Below are 23572 nucleotides of genomic sequence, written 5' to 3'. Positions count from 1 at the left end.
CCCAGAGTCGGTCACGACTGGACCTAGTGGTCAGGGGTGGGTCCCTACCTTACCTTCAAAAGATTTGAAACAAAGTCCCCTTCCTGCACAACAGTGTACAGAGATGGCAGTAATATACGGGTTGCGACTACAAGTGGCTATGCATATTTCAAAGCACTACAAAATGTAGGTTTTAGTTTTACAGCGGTTTCTTCAAATCAGACTATAACCCTAAAGACTGCAAATCTGAATCTGACATTTGTTCAATATCAAAGAAAGTAGGCTGCTTAGCTGAAAGACACTGGATGAACTGGAGTAGAGTGGATGGGGCTTGAGAAAAGTGAAATGTATATTCTCCTACCCTCCCCCAACTTAGATGCATATGGACACACACACAGAGCCTCAGAGTGAGTACTCAGCCTACAGTGAGTAGTCAAACAGTCAAGTACAGTGGTGCCCCGCAAGACGAATGCCTTGCAAGACGGAAAACTCGCTAGACGAAAGAGTTTTCCGTTTTGGAGGTGCTTCGCAAAACAAATCTCCTATGGGCTTGCTTCGCAAGACGAAAATGTCTTGCGAGTTCCTGCGGGTTTTTTTCCTCCCCCCCTTTTTCTAAGTCGCTAAGCTGCTTATCAGCTGCTCCGATAAGCCGATAAGCCGCTAAAAGCCGCTAAAAGCCGTTAAAAGCCGCTAAAAGCCGCTAATAGCACTAATTCGCTAATCCGTCAATGGGCTTGCTTCGCAAGACGAAAAAACCGCTAGAGGAAGAGAATCACAGAACGGATTCTTTTCGTCTTGCGAGGCACCACTGTAGTGCTCTTCATAGATTTAATGGGCAATTTCATTTCTCTGCTCATTTCACCAACAGTGTCTAAGGAGAAATGCTGCTTTATCCAAAACACTTCAGAACTGATGGTTCAGTGTTCTCATGGGATTACTCCAATACAGTAGCAGCAACAGGAGGATCCCTGCAATCTAGAAAACTACCTCCTACAGCAAGCATTCAAAAGAGCCAAAGAGAGAGGTACACCTGAAGGACTGGAATAGAGAATGAGTCAGTAGGCAGGTGATAAAACAAGGTGACATGGGGGTGGGTGGGGGAGAGGTGCAAGCATACTTCAAGCTTCCAGTGCATTTCAGAGTGATTGCCATATGGATCACGTGTACCTTTGTACCTTTTCTTTCATGTCTCTACTTTGACATTGGCAAAACTTTGAAAAAATTGTGAAGAAGTTCTTGCCCAGCATTTTCCGTCCACTGTTTTGGCATAAGCAGAAACTTGCACAGTACCGGTTAAAGCAGTATCCCATGTAGGCAAATGAGAGCCAAGCTATTTCTAAGAAGCAAGGGGAAGCATTCACTAATCTCCAATCTGGCACAGCACTGTGTTAGTATCGCAAGGGGAATAACTAGAAGTCACATGCTAATGTATGCAATAGTGCCCTAAAGCTTTTTTCTTTTTCTTTTTTTAAAGGAAAGCTAGTCTGCGAAGGGGATTTAAAGCAACGAAAGAGGGTTGGGGTTGCTGAAACATTTTCACATCTAACTTTTCTCTGCTGCAAATTGCCCACCAAGTAGCTAATCCCTTGGAGTTCAAATTGCTGCTTTTATAGTATAAATTCTCATTCCCAATGTGACTTTGTTTTGTCAAGGAACTGTTAGCCTGGAACATGTAGTTTGCTCCTTATAATAGAACACATGCCCATGCAAGCAGTCCCATTTGCTTCTCCTGAAGGAAAAAGGGCTTTGGAGAGAAAGAACAGATTTGTACATATCAGCCTTTAAATTGTTGCTTAAGAATTTTTATTTTGTTAGCACCAACGGCGCTCCACTGACCTTATGAATCAATTGTTTCCTCATTCTGCTGACACATAAAGTGTGGGCCATAACTTGCTGTTTCTTCCCAAATAGCACCATTTAACTACTTCCTTATCATGAACATCTTCCTGTGCAAGTGTAATTTAGAAACCTTTGCCACTGTAATTTTCTTTGCTTCATTCTCTTTAAAGCTAAGCCTTTATGCGACAGACAAAATACTCATTCATCAGCACTATTATCTCTCCAAGAAATGAAAATGAACAGCTATGGTTTAAACACAAAAAGAAGGGACCAGAGCAAACAACTTATGTGCATACATGAAAAAGAAATAAAAGCGTGTTTTTCAGAAAGAAAGAAAATCATTTTGCATGATTTGGCCACTGCATGCTGTGTCAGGCAAACAGATAAGGAAAAGGAACTTTAAATATAACTCTGGGGCAAGTAACTCTGAACAAGTTATAAAGAAGAAGCAATATACCTTCTCACAATAGAGAATAATTTCTGCTTCCTGAAAGATTCTGAAGCAACATCCCTACTTTGCCTTTTCCTTAACCTCAGCCACTGCAGGTGTGACACTGGACACCACAGGGCAAGTGCAACAAACTCTATTGATGTGTGGGTGGGAACAGATGGGATAATGGAAAAAGAGAGAGGAGAGTCATCAAATGAAATGGTGGGTGGACAACTTCAAGTCCCATTTGGGACTGCTAAATCTGTTCTCTGACCATAGGGAGAAGTGGATCAAAATTGGAACAAGTTCTAAAAGGGAAAACTAAAGCAGCATCGTGATGCATACGTGGGACTTATTTCAAATAGACAAGTAAAATAGGTTATTTTGGAGCAGCAGAATCTTGGCCATATTGCAGGGCTAGTGGATCATGTTTCAGGCAGCTCTCTCTTAAGTATCCATCCATTTCAAGCATAAATATTTATTCTGTTGCAAATTAGGATCCATTAGTTCCCAGATCATAAAAAGAGGTCAACAAGATTCAAAGGTTGTGCAGGGCAGGCAAGCTTGGTGAAGAGAAAGGTTTGATGACCATTTAAAAAGCATGCTCACCTATGCAACACATGTTTAACAGTGTGTGTGGGGGGGGGGGATACTGCAAGGCAGACCCACTTGTGGTGCCCCTCCCTTCAGTAGATACCATTGCCCATAGGACTACATTACATTCCTAACAGAACCAGAACATGGTTTCTTGAGCAATACATTTCACCATGGTAGGAGTATTAGAGCTTGGAGTTTGTTGTTGTTCTGACTTATCCCCACTTCTTGGTACCATACCATAAATTTAGATTTGAATATGAGGGTCGCGGGTGGTGCTGTGGGTAAAACCTCAGCGCCTAGGACTTGCCGATCGCATGGTCGGCGGTTCAAATCCCCGTGGCAGGGTGCGCTCCCGTCGTTCGGTCCCAGCGCCTGCCAACCTAGAAGTTCGAAAGCACCCCCAGGTGCAAGTAGATAAATAGGGACCGCTTACTAGCGGGAAGGTAAATGGCGTTTCCATGTGCTGCGCTGGCTCGCCAGAGCAGCTTCGTCACGCTGGCCACATGACCCAGAAGTGTCTGTGGACAGCGCTGGCTCCCGGCCTCTAGAGTGAGATGAGCGCACGACCCTAGAGTCTGTCAAGACTGGCCCGTACGGGCAGGGGTACCTTTACCTTTATGAGGGTAATCTCATTAAATGGGATTCCTGTGAGCCACGGAATTCTGAAAAGCTGGGTTGAAATCCACGTTCATCTCAGGTCCAAACTAGACACAAAATACACAGCATGCAGCTTCGTTTGTTTTGTTTTTTCCTTTACTAGTTACAAGCATGGGGAGTCAATTTCGCATTACAAAGGCAGCAGGAAGGAAGGGGAGCTTATCTCTTCACTCAGCAATTGAAATGGGAACATTGCTTGCTTTATTATTTCTCTATATTATGCTAAAAACTCTGTTGTTATATAAAAAAAATCATTTAACTACCCAGGTTCTCACTTCTTTTCAAGAAAGCAGTTCATATACTAATGGGAGATGTCACATAAAAATGGGGGAGGAGGTGTTCTTTTCAAGTTGATGAACTGAAACACCAAAGGCATCCAAGTGAAGTCTGTTAAAACTGTTTTTAAATCAGTTTCAAAGGCTTAAGTCCTTAACACATCTGTCAGCTACACTAACTTCCAGTATGTTTTCAGGTCCAATTTAGAGCTCGTCCTACACTCGTGTAGGACCCTGGCAGAGACACATGCCCGACTGGCATGTTCTCTCCCTCCTGGTTGATAGTTCGGGAGCTTCAAAAGCTTTCTTCAGCCCAAACATCACAGTGACCGATGCCAACATGTTATCCTTTTTTATTTTATCCTTTAAAGTCCTGAATAGTTTTGGCCTGAACTATTTGATAGACCACATTCAGTCATACCATCCTGCCTTCACAGAGATCACAATCACAGGCCTTCTTGGTGTTTCTACCAACCAGGTCTCTGACAGTGATAAGCATGGAAGAGAGAACCTCTTCTGTGGTGGCTCCACACCTTTTGAACTTCTTCCCAGTAGAGCTGAAGCAGGTACCTACACTTCAGATTTTTTTGAAGGCCTTAAATAATCTGATGGTGTTCTGATTGGTCACGCCAGAATAATTTTTGTTTGTTTGTCCCTGTCACTGATGGTGGATGGAATTTTATTATTTTTTTTGAGTTCTGAGTTAGTTTTTAACTTTGTAAATCTGATTTATTATTGATCTTAGTAATGCTTTTTAGGTTTTTTAAAAAATATACTTCAACTTTTTATTGCTTTTAAGTTGTTTTGGGTGGGCTTTGTCCAAAAGAGTACCAAATCAATATTTTAAAATAATAAATAATAGATTGCAGGAGGGACCATTTTAGACGCATCCAATTAGTGCACCATTGCTGATGCACAGGTCCTTTTGGACCCAGAAGAAGGCAGAATGGGCCAAGGCACACTTATGGGCACTCCGCCAATGCACCCGGGGGCCAGGAATGAAACCCCGGCACAAAAGGGTCACCTGAGCCTGCTTACCTTTTCCAGTCCTGATGCACTGAGTTTATGATATATTGCCAGTAGGCAATCATCTCACAGCAGGAATTGCTTTATTGTATGTGGATTTGCATGACTTGGTGGCTAAGAAAGGTAAAGGACTAGACCAGAAACAAATTTCTCCATTTAGCTAGCTATTTCATTATGCTTTAGGACCGCCTTCCCTAACCTGGTGTAGGCCATATATTTTAGAGTACAATTCCCATCATCCGCAGTCAGCATGACCAATGGCGATGGGAATTGTCTAAAGTATTTGGAGGGGTAGAATCATAGAATCATACAGTTGGAATAGACCACAAGGGCCATTGAGTCCAACCCCCTGCCAAGCAGGAAACACCATCAGAGCACTCCTGACATATGCTTGTCAAGCCTCTGCTTAAAGACCTCCAAATAAGGAGACTCCACCACACTCCTTGGCAGCAAATTCCACTGTCAAACAGCTCTTACTGTCAGAAAGTTCTTCCTAATGTTTAGGTCAGGGGTCTGCAACCCGCGGCTCCGGAGCCGCATGTGGCTCTTTTACATCTTTGCTGCGGCTCCGGGGCGGATACTAGCGAGGGGAGGAGGCGCATTGTGCGCCCCGACACTCCTCACTGTGGCGGGCGCTGTACTGGCTGTGACGTCGCATGGGGGCGGTGCGTGCGTTAGTCACGCACCGTCCCGACGTCACCTTCCCGCCCGCTGTCAGATCGTAGCTCCGGAGATATATTTGTTTTAAATGTCGCAATGGTTTTGCGGCTCCCAGTTGTTGTTTTTTCTTCGGAAACGGGTCCAAGTGGCTCTTTATGTCTTAAAGGTTGCAGACCCCTGGTTTAGGTGGAATTTTCTTTCTTGTAGTTTGGATCCATTGCTCCGTGTCCGCTTCTCTGGAGCAGCAGAAAACAACCTTTCTCCCTCCTCTATATGACATCCTTTTATATATTTAAACATGGCTATCATATCACCCCTTAACCTCCTCTTCTCCAGGCTAGACATGCCCAGCTCCCTTAGCCGTTCCTCATAAGCAGTGGCGTAGCGTGGGGGGTGCAGGGGGGCCGGCCGCACCGGGCGCAACATCTGGGGGTTAGGGTTAGGGGGCGCAAATCCATGGGTTAGGGGGCGCAAATCCACGGGTTAGGGGGCACAAATTACTTGCCTTGCCCCGGGTGCTGACAACCCACGCTACGCCACTGCTCATAAGGCATCGTTTCCAGGCCTTTGACCATTTTGGTTGCCCTCCTCTGGACACGTTCCAGTTTGTCAGTGTCCTTCTTGAACCGTGGTGCCCAGAACTGGGCACAGTACTCCAGGTGAGGTCTGACTAGAGCAGAATATAGTGGCACTATTACTTCCCTTGATCTAGATGCTATACTCCTATTGATGCAGCCCAGAATTGCATTGGCTTTTTTAGCTGCCGCGTCACACTGTTGGCTCATGTCAAGTTTGTGGTCAACCAAGACTCCTAGATCCTTTTCACATGTACTGCTCTCAAGCCAGGTGTCACCCATCTTGTATTTGTGCCTCTCATTTTTTTTGCCCAAGTGCAATACTTTACATTTCTCCCTGTTAAAGTTCATCTTGTTTGTTTTGGCCCAGTTCTCTAATCTGTCAAGGTCATTTTGAAGTGTGATCCTGTCCTCTGGGGTGTTAGCCACCCCTCCCAGTTTGGTGTTATCTGCAAATTTGATCAGGATGCCCTTGAGTCCATCATCCAAGTCGTTGATAAAGATGTTGAATAAGACCGGGCCCAAGACAGAACCCTGTGGCACCCCACTAGTCACTCTTCTCCAGGATGAAGAGGAACCATTGATGAGCACCCTTTGGGTTCGGTCAGTCAGCCAGTTACAAATCCACTGAGTGGTAGCATAGTCAAGACCGCATTTTACCAGCTTCTTTACAAGAATATCATGGGGCACCTTGTCGAATGCCTTGCTGAAATCAAGGTAGGCTACATCCACTGCGTTCCCTTCATCTACCAGGCTTGTAATTCTGTCAAAAAATGAGATCCGGTTAGTCTGACATGACTTATTTTTCAGAAATCCATGCTGACTATTGGTGATCACAGCATTCCTTTCTAGGTGCTCACAGACTGTTTGCTTAATGATCTGCTCCAGAATCTTCCCTGGTATTGATGTCAGACTGACTGGGCGATAATTATTTGGGTCCTCTCTTTTCCCCTTTTTGAAAATAGGGACAAAATTTGCCCTCCTTCAGTCTGCCGGGACTTCGCCTGTTCTCCAGGAATTCTCAAAGATGACTGCCAGTGGTTCTGAGATCACATCTGCCAGTTCTTTTAATACTCTTGGATGCAGTTCATCTGGCCCTGGAGACTTGAATACATCTAAACTAGCCAAGTATTCTTGTACTATCTCCTTAGTTATTCTGGGCTGTGTTTCCTCTGCTGAATCATTTGCTCCAAATTCTTCAGGTCAGGCATTGTTTTCTTTATCGGAGAAGACTGAGGCAAAGAAGGCATTGAGGAGTTCAGCCCTTTCTGTGTCCCCTGTTTGCATTTCACCATCTTCTCCTCTGAGTGGCCCCACTGTTTCTTTGTTCTTCTTTTTGCTACGGACATACCCATAAAAGCCTTTTGTGTTGCTTTTAACCTCTCTAGCAAGCCTGAGTTCATTCTGTGCTTTAGCTTTTCTGACTTTGTGTCTACATGTGCTGGCTATTTGTTTGAATTCCTCTTTGGTGGTTTCCCCCCTTTTCCATTTTTTGTTCACATCCTTTTTAAATCTTAACTCAGTTAAAAGTTCTTTAGATAGCCACCCTGGCTTCTTTAGGCACCTTCCATGTTTCCGTCTCATTGGTATTGTCTGAAGTTGTGCTTTTACTATCTCCCTCTTAACAAACACCCAGCCATCGTGAACTCCCTTTCCTTTTAGTATTACTGTCCATGGGATCTCACCCAGCACATCCCTAAGTTTTATGAAGTCAGCTTTCTTAAAGTCAAGAAATTGAGTCCTAGTATGCTTGGCTGCTCCTTTCCGCTGTATAGTAAACTTCAGAAGAGCATGATCACTCGCGCCTAATGATCCTTCCACTTCTACCCCACTAACCAGGTCAAAACCAGGGTAAAGCCGGGGTAGTTTGCATTCTAGTTCTCAACAGAGAAGAAGCAAAGCCACAGGTGACACTACATTGCACTAACAAAAGCAGAGGTGGTACAGGTGATTTGCTTTGCTGTCAGCCTGCAAAACCTCTTCAAGTCAGTCTGCATCATGCTGGAATTGGAACACAGCAGTCAAATAAAATTAAGATGTCCAGGTGTATTGCAACGATACTGAGGTAAATCACATTTATGTTGCATAACTGGTCTTATCACATTTCCAATGAATGCATATGCTTATTACAGTTAACCTGTTTCAGCTCTACTAATGAACTTCGCTGTTATCAGACACAGAACATACTCCTGTTGCCAGGCTTGTCATTCAAGCTTGGGATTCCTCTAATCTCTTTTTTGCTGTTGTTCTTTTACTCTAGACATGACATGCATTCCTATTATTTCATGGAGAGAAATATATGGTTCTTCACATTTTCAAGATGACTTCATTCTATCTTAAGACAAAATCTGCATTTACTTCTTGTTGTTGTTTTAAAAACCCCACTACTGCTGTAGCTGCTGGAGTCAGCCCAGGTACAGCTGAACAAAGATAGCAAAATTGCTCACTTTAATAATCACTGAATGACCATAATTCAATATGCAGTGAAACATTATAAATGTACTTTAACACAGAAAAGGCTACTATCATACACTCCTAGGCAGAATATTAACAAATATAAAAACAAAACAGTTAGCTCTCAGAAATGTAGACTCTTTGATTCAGATGTTGAGCAAATAAAGTGAAGAAATATGCAACATGTATATTCCTGAGCTCAGGAACCATTACTCTTTCAAGCTGATCAAGGCTTCCTTGCTTCAAAGAAGGATCTGCAGCAGTTCACTTACAGGACTCACTGCTACTCAGTCATGAAATTACCTAGCACCAGTCATGCAGGAAAGCCACTTTAACTGCATTTCTAGCCACATATCAGAAAAAACAACAACAATCCCATAGAATGGGTCAGGGAAGAGATTAAAGGTGCAAATGGCATCCCTTGTAGTCAATGGCAAAACTTCCATTGATCTTAATAGGTTTGGATTGTCCCCTAAAGCAGCATAGCAACATATGCTCAACTAGCATGAAAGGTCATATGAAAAATGATGAGCATCATTAAACTCCAGCTCCATGACCTCATATTAAAACCATAAGACAAGCAGCTCTGCAAATACAGAGCTAGGATATGAAAAGATTAAGAGACACACTACACATATTTGCACTTGCGGATTTATAACCAGCACATAAAAAATTATTTGTTTGTAGCTCATGTCAAGCAGTCAATTAATATAAATCTACCGTAAGATAATAAGAACACTCTGTAGCAGTATCAATGCACATTTAGAATGTATCACAGAAAATTAAACCAAACAACTATGCACATTTCCCAGTTATTTTCATGCAACTGAAAAATATTGGCAATTAAATTACAAACTGCACTCTTGAATCCAGGGAACCATACTAAATCATGTACTTAAATAACACAAAAGTAACATCTCTCATATATCATTAAAATACATGCTTAATTTTAACAATGTGACAGCAGAATGTGCCTTCAGACTGTGTTCTGGACCCCATCAGTGGGATTTAAGACACTGAGCATACTGCTGCACCATCCTTAACTATTCAACTAGGATTTGAAACTTCGTGAACTTATCATATCAGTTATTAAACCTGGTGCCCCTGATATAGTTATAGTCACACATTTTTTAAAAAATGTTTAATACATGACTAGCTGCACAAGAATACAGATATGGATGCATGTTCAGATGTACTTTAGAATACACTGCCATTCAGAGAAATACAGAACAGATTAAAATCTATGCTTATTCTGCTACACATTCAGATGTGTAGCAAAATACACATCTAATACACATCTGTGGTTCCCAATACAGCAAGCGATAGGCATGTGCAAGCCTGCTATTAGTGAGAATCTCCCCAAACAGTACTACTGGCCAACGCAAACATAAAATGTGGGTGTTGATGAGCAGAGAATATGGCATAATATATCATAAATATGACATTCATATATACATACACATATTTTCTAAACCACACTTTCCTCTAAATTAGAAATACTAAAGAGCCATTTTTCATGTCTCAGAGAAAAATATCTTCATTCCATTACATTTTTTTAGAACTTACCAATAATTTTGATATGATGACCATCACCAGGCCATTGTAGTATGTTAAACATTGTAGTAGTAGTCAGTGAATCATACGAGTCAGCACATAAAAAAGAAGGGGAGGGGAAACAAGTTAGTAATATAATAGCAATGTCACCGGTTTATAAATAATACGTTAAAAGATAACAGTCAAGTGCTGGTATCAGTTAATTGCAGACATCAGCTCCATTAGAGACACCATTAGAGATACCAAAAAAATGAGCAAGATAATATCCTTAAATACTGCATTGAGTCGAGAATAGTGCAGGAGCAATGAGCTAGACATGGAATGAAAAAGATTGTGGCTGAGGGAACATGTCAATTTTGGGAGTGTGGTCAAGGCAAACTAGCCAAAAGATTGAAGCAATAACTTGTTCTAAGTTCAAGCCAGAAGGAGAAACAGGTCCTTAAGGATAACACAATGTTCTGGGAATTGGAATAAAAGAGCTGGACAAGAAATGTAGCAAGAACCAAAAGACTGACATTGTAAGGAAAAGGCACACCAGGAAGGTGGCTCAAAACAAACAAACAAAACACTTCAGGAGTAGGGCTCCGTGCTTACCCTCCTCTGCCCCCTCAACATTCAGGGGCCCCGGCCCCTTACTCCAGATATTGAGGGGGCTGAAGACCCCTCAGTCCCCTGTAATTGGCACGCCTGATTTCTAGGATAAAGGCAAAACAAGAGGAAAAGTAACTAACAACTGGTACTTTAAAAAGCTGTGTTGGAAACAAGCTGATGACTTTGATATTTAATCACTACTAGTTATGTTCTCAGATCATGGTCAGAATTAGAATATATTCGAAAACAGAGTGCATGTAACAGTGCCAAGATTTCAAGTGTTCCAAGAATCCAGTGTTATTGTGTTGTCTGTCACAGTCAATCTGAAAGTTTTGCCCATCTGTTATCTTAGGCCTAAAACTAGCTGACCTTGGAAAATATATACCACTGCATAAAATGTAAGCCCTATAAGAATTTCCAAGCTAAGCCAAAACACTGGATGGCAGTCAACAAAGTTTTAGTCAGAGTAAACCTACTGAAATTAACATAGTTAATTTGGCCTTAACATAGTTGTGCTCATTAATTTCAGTGAGTCTACTTTGAGTAAAACTTAGCTGACGATCACCTAGTATCACTATTATATACCTGGAAATCTCTAAACCACCCAGGACATGTACCAAAAGCAGTAGTTACTTCTCTGCTAAACAGCAAGCTCAGGGAACCCTTAAGATTCACATGACAGCAGCAATATAAAATATACTTAGGGGGGAAATCACCTAAAGCATCACAAATAATATATTCCTGTCCTGAGCCACTAAAACACTGACTGCATACAAAAACCTAGAGTCGACTCAGACTTCTTAACCGCCACCCGGAGGCCACTTTTACATTTCCTCAGTTGGCTATAGGCACAATGGAGTAAGCTGTGCGTGTCCAGTTTAGAATAGTAGCAGATGTAGTAGTAATAGTAATGTGACTTGTTTTACATCACCATAGAAAATTTTTGTTTTCGCTATCTGTGATGATCGGGGAAAAGGGGGGTATAAATAATTAAATATTAATAATAATAATAATGGGGACAAAATGGATGGTGCTTCATGAACAGTGTATGGTACTATTTTTTATTGTTCCTCCTTTTTCTAAAACAAAAACAAAGACCCCCTGCTTTACAAATTAAAACACAAGTGCATAACCTCAAAAAGCAAGACTCTGCCTAGTCCACTTCTTGCCCATCATGTATTATCATTATCACTCAGTGGATTTGTAACTGGCTGACTGACCGAACCCAAAGGGTGCTCATCAATGGTTCCTCTTCATCCTGGAGAAGAGTGACTAGTGGGGTGCCACAGGGTTCTGTCTTGGGCCCGGTCTTATTCAACATCTTTATCAACGACTTGGATGATGGACTCAAGGGCATCCTGATCAAATTTGCAGATGACACCAAACTGGGAGGGGTGGCTAACACCCCAGAGGACAGGATCACACTTCAAAACGACCTTGACAGATTAGAGAACTGGGCAAAAATAAACAAGATGAATTTTAACAGGGAGAAATGTAAAGTATTGCACTTGGGCAAAAAAAATGAGAGGCACAAATACAAGATGGGTGACACCTGGCTTGAGAGCAGTACATGTGAAAAGGATCTAGGAGTCTTGGTTGACCACAAACTTGACATGAGCCAACAGTGTGACGCGGCAGCTAAAAAAGCCAATGCAATTCTGGGCTGCATCAATAGGAGTATAGCATCTAGATCAAGGGAAGTAATAGTGCCACTGTATTCTGCTCTGGTCAGACCACACCTGGAGTACTGTGTCCAGTTCTGGGCACCACAATTCAAGAAGGACACTGACAAACTGGAACGTGTCCAGAGGAGGGCAACCAAAATGGTCAAAGGCCTGGAAACGATGCCTTATGAGGAACGGCTAAGGGAGCTGGGCATGTTTAGCTTGGAGAAGAGGAGGTTAAGGGGTGATATGATAGCCATGTTCAAATATATAAAAGGATGTCACATAGAGGAGGGAGAAAGGTTGTTTTCTGCTGCTCCGGAGAAGCGGACACGGAGCAATGGATCCAAACTACAAGAAAGAAGATTCCACCTAAACATTAGGAAGAACTTCCTGACAGTAAGAGCTGTTCGACAGTGGAATTTGCTGCCAAGGAGTGTGGTGGAGTCTCCTACTTTGGAGGTCTTTAAGCAGAGGCTTGACAACCATATGTCAGGAGTGCTCTGATGGTGTTTCCTGCTTGGCAGGGGGTTGGACTCGATGGCCCTTGTGGTCTCTTCCAACTCTATGATTCTATGATTCTATGATTAGTAGTGAGTCTGATTCACAAAGGAAAACATGTTTTTAAACTGATTTCCCATCCTTTGACGCTCAGAACTCTACTATTATAGTCTGGTCATTCATGTGTATAGCAAATAAATAATTGAAGGGGGTCAAGCAGGGACAGGCCAGTAGCTAAATGCTTCTGCCATCACTGTTCTCATTACTGCTCAAGTTGTGGAAGGTGACTGTCTGGAATGGTAATGTATCCATGGAGGTTTCAGCTACAATGGAGGTTTCTCATGATTTTCCAAAGTTCTAAAATATGTGGAGAACCTCCATAGGCATAAAACAATCCCTGCTTGAGGCAATCACCTTCCATGAGTCAAAAATGACTATGGACAAAAAAATGAAGGTAATGTGCTTATCCCTGCTGTATTTTGTGTGCTGTGTCTGTATTAACTTTTCTCTAGTTGCAACACCTAAAGAGGAGTCTGCATTCCTCAAGCACCCCTGCAACTCATACATATTTCTAATCAAGTGCTAAGGCCATAATTTGGATAAGCCCATGACAGGTCAGACAGAAAGCCATGCTACAGAAACGGGTTCTCCAAGAGAAGCTGTTCACATTGGCAAGAACACTGTTTTTTAGACATTATAGAGCCCAATTGCTCCCCGCACAGAAAGTAGCTAAATGCTTCACGGAACACTGGTGTGCCAATTCTGTGTCACTCTTGTCATTTATTCTAAATATAAATCTGAAGAGATTCAAAATTACGCTTCTACTTTACATTCCTGAAATAGCTGTCAAAACAAGAGATTAAATGGATTAGTTTGCTATTGTAGTCACACTGTTCGCTTACCAAGTCCTGAAAAATACTTGCTGCGAACTACTGAAAACAATGCTTTCTCAGCTGCCTAAGCATATAGGTTTGTGTGTGTGTGTGTGTGTGTGTGCAATATATTAATCTGTATATAAGAAAAAAAATCTATATTTTAGGGCATGGAATACATTCGGTAATTTATTAGCCAGTAGCATTAACTTTTTTCTCTTAAGGAAGGGAAATGAAGGTTGTAAATTGTTGATCTTCATTACAGTGTCAGGAATTTTTGCCTTCTATCTTACAATGAGGAGGGCTTTATGTCTCCAAATAGTCTTTTCAGCTACAATAGGAGAACAGAACAGCTATCTATTTCCTGATATTACCTTTCTTCAAGCAAGCAAAAGGCTTTATCTAGCCAGTATAAAATCAAGTGATTATATTTTGCAAAGCATTTGAAATCAATAGTTTACTGAGAAAATGTTCAGGATATATTCAACATTTCCAGAATTTCTGGAGCCATACATATATTTCTCAAAAGAAAAAATAGTACATAAAATTGTACTGTTCAGAATACTTCATGCATTTTGGATATGCACATTCATTTTATTAGAGCAATACAACAAGAATGAAATCAATCAACCCTGCTAAAACTTTGCAATTTCCTGGGGGCATACACAACCATCCTCATACATGCCTGAGGGTCTCTAACCTAGTAAAAGGTTATGTGTGGTGCTTTTAACCTTTGCTGCATCTGCATCGTGGTGGAAGGTATTTGGTTAAGCAAGATTAAGCAAAATGTCGGACCAAACAATGCTGTTCCTGGATCCAAGACCTTCAAGAAATTCACTGGAGACCTACTACAGTCCAGGGTGTTGTGGTAGACAGTGGCGGAGCTTCATGCTCTGGCACCGGGGGGTGGGGGGCAGAGAGCAGGTGGGGCTGGCGCATGTCCTGGGGGCATGGTGTGCTGCATGCAGGTGTAGTGCATGTCCTGGGGGCGTGGTGCACCGCCTGCGGGGGCGTAGCACCCAGCGCGGGGGGGGGGGGGGACAGCCACGATGGCACCCCACCGGGATCACGCTGCAGTGTGCTCCACCCGCACTCCTCTTCCTCCGCCAGTGGTGGTAGACTCACCTTCATATCCCTCAAGATCTCCAAGGCAGAGAGAATATGACTGGATAATCATGAAATGGAGAAATGGTCTGGGTGCTTGGAACAATGGCTTTCAGCACCCTCTAAATGTGAAAAGTTCAGCCTTCTTGGTTCTCTTGGGACAATGACATGAAAGGGTAGCTAGCAGGAATAACAGTGGAGAAAATCTCAAGACTAATTTGATGGGTTAGAACTCATTCTGTAGCCTACCTCTGTAGCAGTGATGATGCTCATGTCAACTATATCCAGCCAGTAAACTATATCATCTCAGCAGAGTGATATCCATTCAGAGCTGACCTGAATGGTGTTACATATCAAACTCCCATTAGCTTGCTGTTACTAGTTTGTAAAACATCTTGCCGGTCAAGATGCTCACATTTGCATTAGATTCCACATTAAGCGGGGTATCTACAGCTGTGACTCAGGTGTCTGGTTTTCCTAAGTTTCTTCAGCCTAAGGATGTGGACAAGCTGCCTGAAGAACTGAAGCCAAACAGTTCTTCTTTGGATCCTTACCCATCTTGGCTGAACAAGAATACTGTACCAGAGCTGAGTATGTTTCCTTGCATGGGGACTATGTTCCAATTCCAATACTAAAAGAAGGACTTGTGAGCCCTCTTTCACCTCCACTATCCTTATTTGTTACCAGCTAGGCTTTAACTTCCCATTTTTTGAGTAAGGTGTTGGAGAGAGTGGTGGCAACTCAGCTGCAGGTTGGATTTAGATCTGTTCCAGCCTGGCTTATCACAAGGCTGAAACCAGCTTAATGACTTTGGTGGGTGACAGGAGCCAGACACTACACAGGGGGGAGTCTTCCATGCTGGTTCTGCTGTACTTCTCGGTGGCTCTGATATCATCCTTTTATAGGATTTCCTGCAGCAAATGGAGCAAGTGGATGAGTTGCCAATGGGTTACATTCCCAGAATTTCTATCTTCAAGCATTTCTGCTGTAGTCTAATCATGAAAGTGATGCCAGGTTGATGATGAAGCACCTTCCACATGGTTTGAACTGTTCAATGTCCCACACAGAATGGTTGCCACTGTATCTACTTTGTCCCTTGGCTAAGTGTGGGGAGTAGCACATACACGGCACCTTCTTCCTATCTCTTATATGCTGTCAATTCGTACCATCTCGATCTCTGTATAACGAACGTTATGAAGCTGAAAATGTTGGTTCAGCTCCATGCAGCAATTTTAGGGGCAATTACTTTTTCAGCCGACACTGAAATTACAATTTTTCAGGCATCACGTCAGCTGTGAATATTTTGGAGCACAGTGGATATGCTATTTTTATAATGTATAACATAACCCTTCATCAACCCACCACCCTTTTTTCCCTTTTTTTTGTTTTGCTGAAATATCTGTTATTGTCCTAGAGTGCTAACTGCCCAAGATCTATTACTTCCCAACTTATTTGATAGTCAGAGAAGCAGCACAATATCCCACTTCATGGTAGAACTATATATTTGGTAGCTCATTCGTCAATAGGCAGAATACAAATAGTGCAGGTAGAAGTGTGAAAAATGCTTTGGATTTTTTTTAGAACATTATGACTCATATTTTATCCATCCAAAGTATGGATGAGAAAAGTGAGAATGATTTAGCGATAAATGAATCATATGTGCCAAATATGCACATTGGAAAAACTGGTAAAGGAAACAGAGCAATAAAACCTTGATTCTGCAGCTATATTGAATAGGATTTTAGTGAGCAACTCACAACACAATTGTCATGCTCCTACACAAAAGAAAGTCCTATTGAGGTCTATGGGACTTACTCCCAAAAAAGGGAATAGTATTACAGGCTCAATAGTAAAGTCAAATATTGAGGTTTGTTGTTTACTTTTTTACTGTAACAATACACACAAAAGGACACCACAGAATTATTGCATGTTTGGATTATGCATCTAAATTGCATCCAGAACAGAAAATTTCTAAACAAAATGTAGTATTTAACAAGCCCCCTCCAAAAAGAAGTTGGGCAAACGAGGCTGCAATTCTGTACCCACTTAACAGAGAATAAAATCCCTTGAATTTAGTGCGGCTTACTGCTGAATAGGCAGGTATAGGATTGCACTGCTATTCTCTTACACACACACTTCAAAAAAAGAAAACTGACATATTGTTCCGTTACAGATTTTACCCACAATCTAGCAAACTTGGAGGCATTCAGCAATGCATCTAATTCTAAGTAGGCTTGTTATCATTAGAAAAATAAGCATTATTTGTGTAATCCTATATTGTTACTCAGAAGAAAGTCTTATTTAGTTTAAAGAAGCTTCTGAGCAAAATTTAGAAATAATTTTAGTCACTATGGTGGGGGTTTTTTTAAAAAAAAGAAAAATAGTGAATAGTATATGTGGAATAAAATTCAAAATGTCAGTCCCAGATTTTGCCTCATTATCATCAATGTCGCTGCCATTTTTCTATTCTTTGCTTGATTTCATGCTGTTAAACCTCTTATCTGTGCATCAGTGTGATCAGGATTATTCAGCAGTGGCAGCTGCTGAATAAGGCCAAAGCATTTCAGTTGATTTCTGAAACAACTGCATTTCTAACCTCTTTTGACCCACTCTACAGACTAAACAGGAGTTCAAAATTTAATTCCCAATCTTGTTCAATGTTTTTGTCACTCACAATAATGTTAAGCTAAAAACGTGTCAGGGTTAAAACATTGATCTCCTTCCTCCCCCCCCCCCCTTTAGAAGTGCATTTATGCTGCGATCTATAAAGAGACACTAATATGATCAACTTACAGGGATCAACAACATATGTGGTGTTGCTTACATTACAAGAGCAAATAATGAAGCTATATTTAGCCTCTTATAAAACATTCTGAGTATTTGGGCGATGGTAACCATTACATACATAAAGACTTAAGTAGATACACTGAAATTAAAAATAGAAGCGTTGGGGTTCAGGAACCATTCTCCATCTAAACATATCCATAGATCAATCAATATAAGGCACAGATACTAGTAGTCACATGAAATAAGGGCTTTCTAGTAATTAATAAACATTGTACTGTTCAAGTGCAAGCGCAGATATGGCACGAAATCTGCTTTGGCCTGTGAAATAATGTGTCTGTCTGTCGGGGGAGGGGTGCAATGACTCTTACAAGTGCTGCTCCAAGACTCTTAGCATGCTTAATACCCTGGCTGGCTGTGACGTGAGGAGGGGGACAAAAAACTAGGAGGGAAGGTGGAATTGAATGAGTGCCCTGGAAGACGCCAGCACCAGCTGGCTGAAAACCTTAACAGGAACACTCCACAACCACAACATTTTGTTGGGAGTCTCTCTTGGCTCACCAATTCTTTAACTGCATTAGAAAAATGGATAAGGAAATGGGTCTTGCCAAATACATCAGAGTTTATGTTCTAAACATGTCACAGACCCATTCGCTGAAGTCAGTAAGTAATTGCAGGCAGTAGGTTCAGCATTATCCACAAGTGCAATCAGCTGTTTGTGTAATATTACTTAAGACTCAAGAACTTTCCTGACACAGGCAAAATGCACCTTGAATCTGCTGACACAACTTTTAAAGTTTGTACTCTGATCATTATTAGCCATTGATGCACCATAACCCTATCCAGCCTGCAGATTTCCCTTCTGAAACAACACCCTTCAGCAGAATCCTAGCCCAACCTTTTCTAGGCTTCCAATTAGCCGGCCCAGTTGACTGATCTCTGACTAGTCCCTCACTCCCCTTGTCTTTAGCATACTTTAGCATAATGAAATGCAACTGCCCATATGCTATTAGTACTATACATCTAACAACGCTCTCTGACAGTCAGCAATTAGCTTGGGCAGCCACAGCCTATAATGTCGCACAAGCAGTGTGTGGAACAACTGTGTTCTACAGAGAGAAAGATAAACAGGCACTCTTGGAAGCAGTCCAACTTTAAGAAGAAGAACCCCAAAGTGAGCTTACTAAAAAAAGAATCCTAATTACTGCTGCAGATAAGGCAGGTCCTTTAGAGTTTACTCTTCAGCCCCCTCACAGCTAAAGTAGCTGAGGACTGCTATGTTTATTAGTTAATGTTTCTCCAATTCAGTCATTCTTTTAATTCCTATTTGTAGTAGCTAAGCTGAGGTGAGGAAGCAATCTAGGCAAGAAACGAGTGTTAAATGAAATATATTTTTCTACCTAGCTAACTTTATTTTCATTTCCTTACCGTTTCCCTGGAATATCAAGCTGTATGGAAGGAATCACATATTTACTAGAATGGAAATATTTACATACATTCATTACAAAAAATGTAATGAATGTAAATCCATTAAATGAAAATTTAGAGTTTGTGTGTGTGTTTGTTTACCAGTTGAAAATGTAAAAGACTTTACTGCTACCTAGTAACTTTCTCTTTTAGAAACAATACTCCATAACTTTTAACAAAGTGACAAATGGAAGACAGAAGGGATACAACAGTGGATTGAAGAGGGAGAGGGAGAGAGATTATGGTTAACAACTATATCTTCATTATTACAAAAAAAAGAAGATTATGCATTTTGGCAAAACAAATACTGAAACTTGTTTCACAATTTGGAAGGAGGCAGTCTATGCATTAAAACTTAATTATGTAACCTACAAATTAATCACTAAAGACGGGAATACTTTCATATATGATTAGTATAGTCAATAGTAAGTCCATACCACCTAAAAGCCAACAGTTTATTCTTGTAAAGCAAATCATCTCTCATGCCCGCATGCCCGCACACATCTGTTAAGGCCATTTCCTCCTGCTTATGTTTCTATCAATGCTGTGACTCCAACCTTCTTATAGTGTCTAATAATTGTTGTCATCTGATTGTTGTTGTCCCACAGATGGCGCCACAGAGTGCCTACAGTCTCTCAATACATTAGAGCACCATAACTCCTGGTGGGTGAGACAGCAAGAATCTTGTGTGTCAACTCATTCCAGAAGAGAATCAATCAATAGTCCAGCCCAGCACTCTGCCGAAGATCTAGGAGTTTAGCTTGCTTCGGTCTTGTCCCCCTTAATGAAATAACTGGAATCACAATACAACCTAAGCAGTGGAACTGCGGAGAATTCACACAGTACAATCTGGCTTTCCCCTTCCTCTCTTCCCTTGACATAAAAATCCACACTCCCTGTATGGTTTCCTCTAGTATTCCGGGGAGGACAAAGAGGGAAATGGTGATACTAATAGACTTTGATCTTCCCCCAGTGCTTATCCATGGTTACATCCCTCACATTATCATATCAGTTATACAGACATATGCTAAAACCAAACTCATCCGTCCTAGTGCTGACCTGGATGTAGCCAAAATAGCACCATTCACACACAAAGGAGAGGCATCAGCAGTTTGGGGAAACCCCAAGGTTTGCAGTCTGGCAGAAGAGAGGAAAAAAGCTTTGGGAGAGGAAGCCCAAAACAGCTGAATGAGGACTACTGAGGGGAATGCTGGTAGGCTGCTGGTGAAGGGGAGGAAACAACAGAGTGGAACATCGAGGCTGAAATCCTGGACAGAAGCACCCCGCACTGCAACATTTTGTTGCAGCTCTGACGAGCATTGTTTTGCAGTCATTCCTTTCCTATCATTACTTTCCATCGATCCTTGTGCTGAATATTACAGATCACCTACAGTACAAATGCGAATTTACTGAAAATAAAAAGAGGGATGGAAATATGCAGAGCGCTTGCTTCCCGTTCACGCGCACATCTCACGGAGCGCAGAGGGAGGTGAACACCTGCTCGAGTGCAGCAAATCTCAACATCTGCCAGAGTTCAGCATGCAGGTTGAAAAGCCCTTTGGAAAGAGGTGAACGAAGTGAAGAGATCCTCACCCTTTCAGCTGTGCTCCACAAGCGCTACGAAAATCAAAGCGCCAAGCTTCCTCGCCGGGCGAACAGCAAGTCCCTCCCGGAGCCAAAGTTCCTCCTGCTGCTGCTGCTGCTTCTGCGCTCCCGGCTTGTCCGATTCCAGCTACGGGCTCGTCCCTCGTTGGAAGAGCGGGGAGCGCAGAAGGCGCGGGGCTACGCTGGGCGGGCAAGGAGAAGCAGCATCCGGGACGGCAGGGCTGCGGCTGCGGCTGGGTGGGGAGAGGACTCCGAGACGATTACACACACACTCACTCAGGCGCGCGCACACACAGAGCCGAGCGCCGACCTGGGAAGGGCGGGGGAAGAGCGCGAGCGAGAGGCTAATGGACTTCTTAATCTCGGCACGGGCGGCCGGAGAGACTCGCTGAGGGGAAGAGACGCTCCGCAGAAGCCCACGCGCTCGCCCTCGGAGGAGCTGCGGGAAGCCGGGCGGCGGCGGCGGCGGAGAGCCCCCCCCCCCCCGCGGCATGTTTTTCTCCCCTGATACCTATCTCGCTCCCTTCACCGCCTCCTCGCCGGACGGAGACGCAGCAGGGCGGCGAGAGCGGCATCTGTCCCTCGCCCAGCCCTTCCCGCTGACCTCAAACCAAGGGCAGGACGCCGCTCTCCGGCGACGCCTCGAGCAGAAGCCGCTCGGGTCCGCCCGAGACTTGGCCGCGCGGGACAGGAGCCAGAAGCGGCGAGGCGCCTCACCTGAGAGACCCGCCGCCAGCAGCAGCGGCCGCCGAGAGTCCCGCTCAGCCCCCGCTGGCCGCTTCCTCCCGGGAAAGTAGCGCGGGCGCCAGCCGGCGGCAGCTTTCGCCCAGGCTCCGAGGAACCAGGGTGGCGCGGCTCCGGGGCGCGCTTGGAAACCCTTCAGGACGGCGGGAGAGCGAGCGAGCGAGCTGCCAAGCCGGGCGGCTTCTCCTCCTGACGCTCCTTTCCCCACCTGCAGCGGCGGCGCTCGCAGCCCTGGGAGCCTGTCTGACAGAGCGACCCGAGCGCCGCGGCCACGCCCCTGCTCTCCAAAGCGCCTCCCCATTGGTGCGCCGTCGGATTCCCACTGGCCGCCCCGCCCCGCCTCCTCCTCCTCCTCCCCCCCCCCCGGTGTGCGCAGTCTGGACGCCGCTGCTTTCCGCAGGGAGAGGAGAGATTCTGATGGGCAGCCAGCCCTGGAGCAGACCTGTCGGGCCATTTGCTCGCGATGATGGATGGCTCTTTGGGACGGAAGAAGCGAAAGCTAAATGGAACTTTTATAGAGCTGGGAGAGGAGGAAGGCTGCAGAGCGAACTCTGCTCGTCTGGCTTCCAGAGGTTGCTGAACTGCAGCACCCAGCACCCCTAGCCAGAGGCATGATGAGACACCCTTGGCGAGAAGCGGCCCGGAGAGCACGTAGCTCCTGACCACTCTGAGCCAAAGTGGAGCGGCGCTATTTTTGCAGCCCTCCCCTGGACCTGCGCCCTTGGCGGGGACCAACCTCACCAACCCCTAGGTACGCCCTTGCCCCTGCCCATTGGCAATGCCGACTGGCACGGATGGGGTCCTTCTGGTTGCAGCTCCTTGCCACACAGGTAGAAAGGGACAACTAGGATAGTCCGGAGTTGCTACTAACCTTTCTTTCATCTTCCAATGACATCACAGATTCCCATCTCTGAATGCGTAAAGCAGAGATGGAAAACCTGTGCTCCTTTCCCCGATGCTGTTGGGCTCCAGTCAGCATAGCCCAGATGACTGCAGCCAAGGGATACCTTTTCCACACACTTTATCAGCCCCCTCCTAGACTCACACAGCTTGTGCCACAGAGAGGAAGCAAGTGGTCACATTCGTGCAGAGTGCATGTCAAGAAAGTGAGCAAAGCCATTGCCTTTGTATTAAATTATATGGCCGAGGAGTTAGGCTTCTGGTAAATGCTGGTCCATTGAACAGGGAGGGAACACAGAGGCTAAGACTTGTGGGAATGTTCAGGGATGCAGGAGAGGATATATTGTTTGATTATAGCCTTTCCAACTTATGTTAACAAGTTCCACAATTTAGCAGAGTAACATTCCCCTTTTTAAACTCACCGAGAATGCATTTGCTCAGGCTCGCTACAGTCTCTATAATAACTGTCCTGGTATTTTCCCTTTATTCCCTCATAAAAGATAAGACACGATACAGTCTTCATAAAAGTATAAAAAGAGTTTACTCACATTCTGTTCACAGTTGGATCCCAGAAAGCAAACTTAGCTTAGAAAAGTAACATACACCTGGAAACTATCCCATAAAGAGACAGTCCCTTTGTCCTCTCTTGGCTGGAAGCCAAGAGAGCATCTTTGGCTAAGCAGATGTTGCTTTTTCAATGAAAGTAGTCAGAGAGAGAGAGATGGTGGCCAGTCCTATGCTTTTGTTACCTGCACAGGTGAGGCCATGCCCACATCTGGTCGCATGTAAAGGAATTCTGTCCCAGACAGGAGAAACAGGAAGTTTCAACTGGCTGGTCCAGACATCCTCTTTTATGTCCACTCTAGGGAGGTTGTACTTGACTGCTCTTGTATTTCACATCCCACAAGACTAACAGCAAGATCAATCCATTAATTCATGGCAGAGAACTCAAAACATACAGAGCAAACTTCCACAGGGTCTGCCTACCTTTTGCCTGCTATCAACTCTCCTTTTACCACCACAGTAGTCAGCAGGCCCTTTTACCTGCAACTCCTTGACCTACAGGTAGAAAGGGGCAGCTAGCATAGCCCTGCTTTCTCTTGCAGCTGCAGTTTTGACACCAATTCCTTACAGGGATCAAGCAAGAATGTCACACTCCCTTGCTATGATCGGTGTCTTGCTCACTAGCCTAAAACTTGGTGGCTACATGCGGCATGTGGCCATTTCAAATGTTGCAATCATGTTTTACATACCCACATTTTGGTCTTTCCTTGATCACTGTGTGTGAGTGCAG

At 43.7% G+C, this 23572-nt stretch overlaps 1 protein-coding gene across 1 annotated transcript in view; it reads right to left on the bottom strand.

Annotated features, from left to right (window-relative positions):
• Positions 1 to 21631, bottom strand: part of EPB41L3 (erythrocyte membrane protein band 4.1 like 3) — a 134030-nt gene extending 112399 nt beyond the window's left edge. The window contains exon 1 of the mRNA XM_082235108.1: positions 21352 to 21631. The gene's annotated coding sequence lies outside the window, so the exon portion shown is untranslated. The remainder of the gene's footprint in view (positions 1 to 21351) is intronic.
• Positions 21632 to 23572: the final 1941 nt, after the last annotated feature.

Source organism: Podarcis vaucheri, assembly GCF_965113315.1.
Source record: "Podarcis vaucheri genome assembly, chromosome: 8".
Classification (NCBI taxonomy): domain Eukaryota; kingdom Metazoa; phylum Chordata; class Lepidosauria; order Squamata; family Lacertidae; genus Podarcis; species Podarcis vaucheri.
Note: the sequence above shows the minus strand (reverse complement) of the source record. Positions and strands in the feature narration are given on the sequence as shown.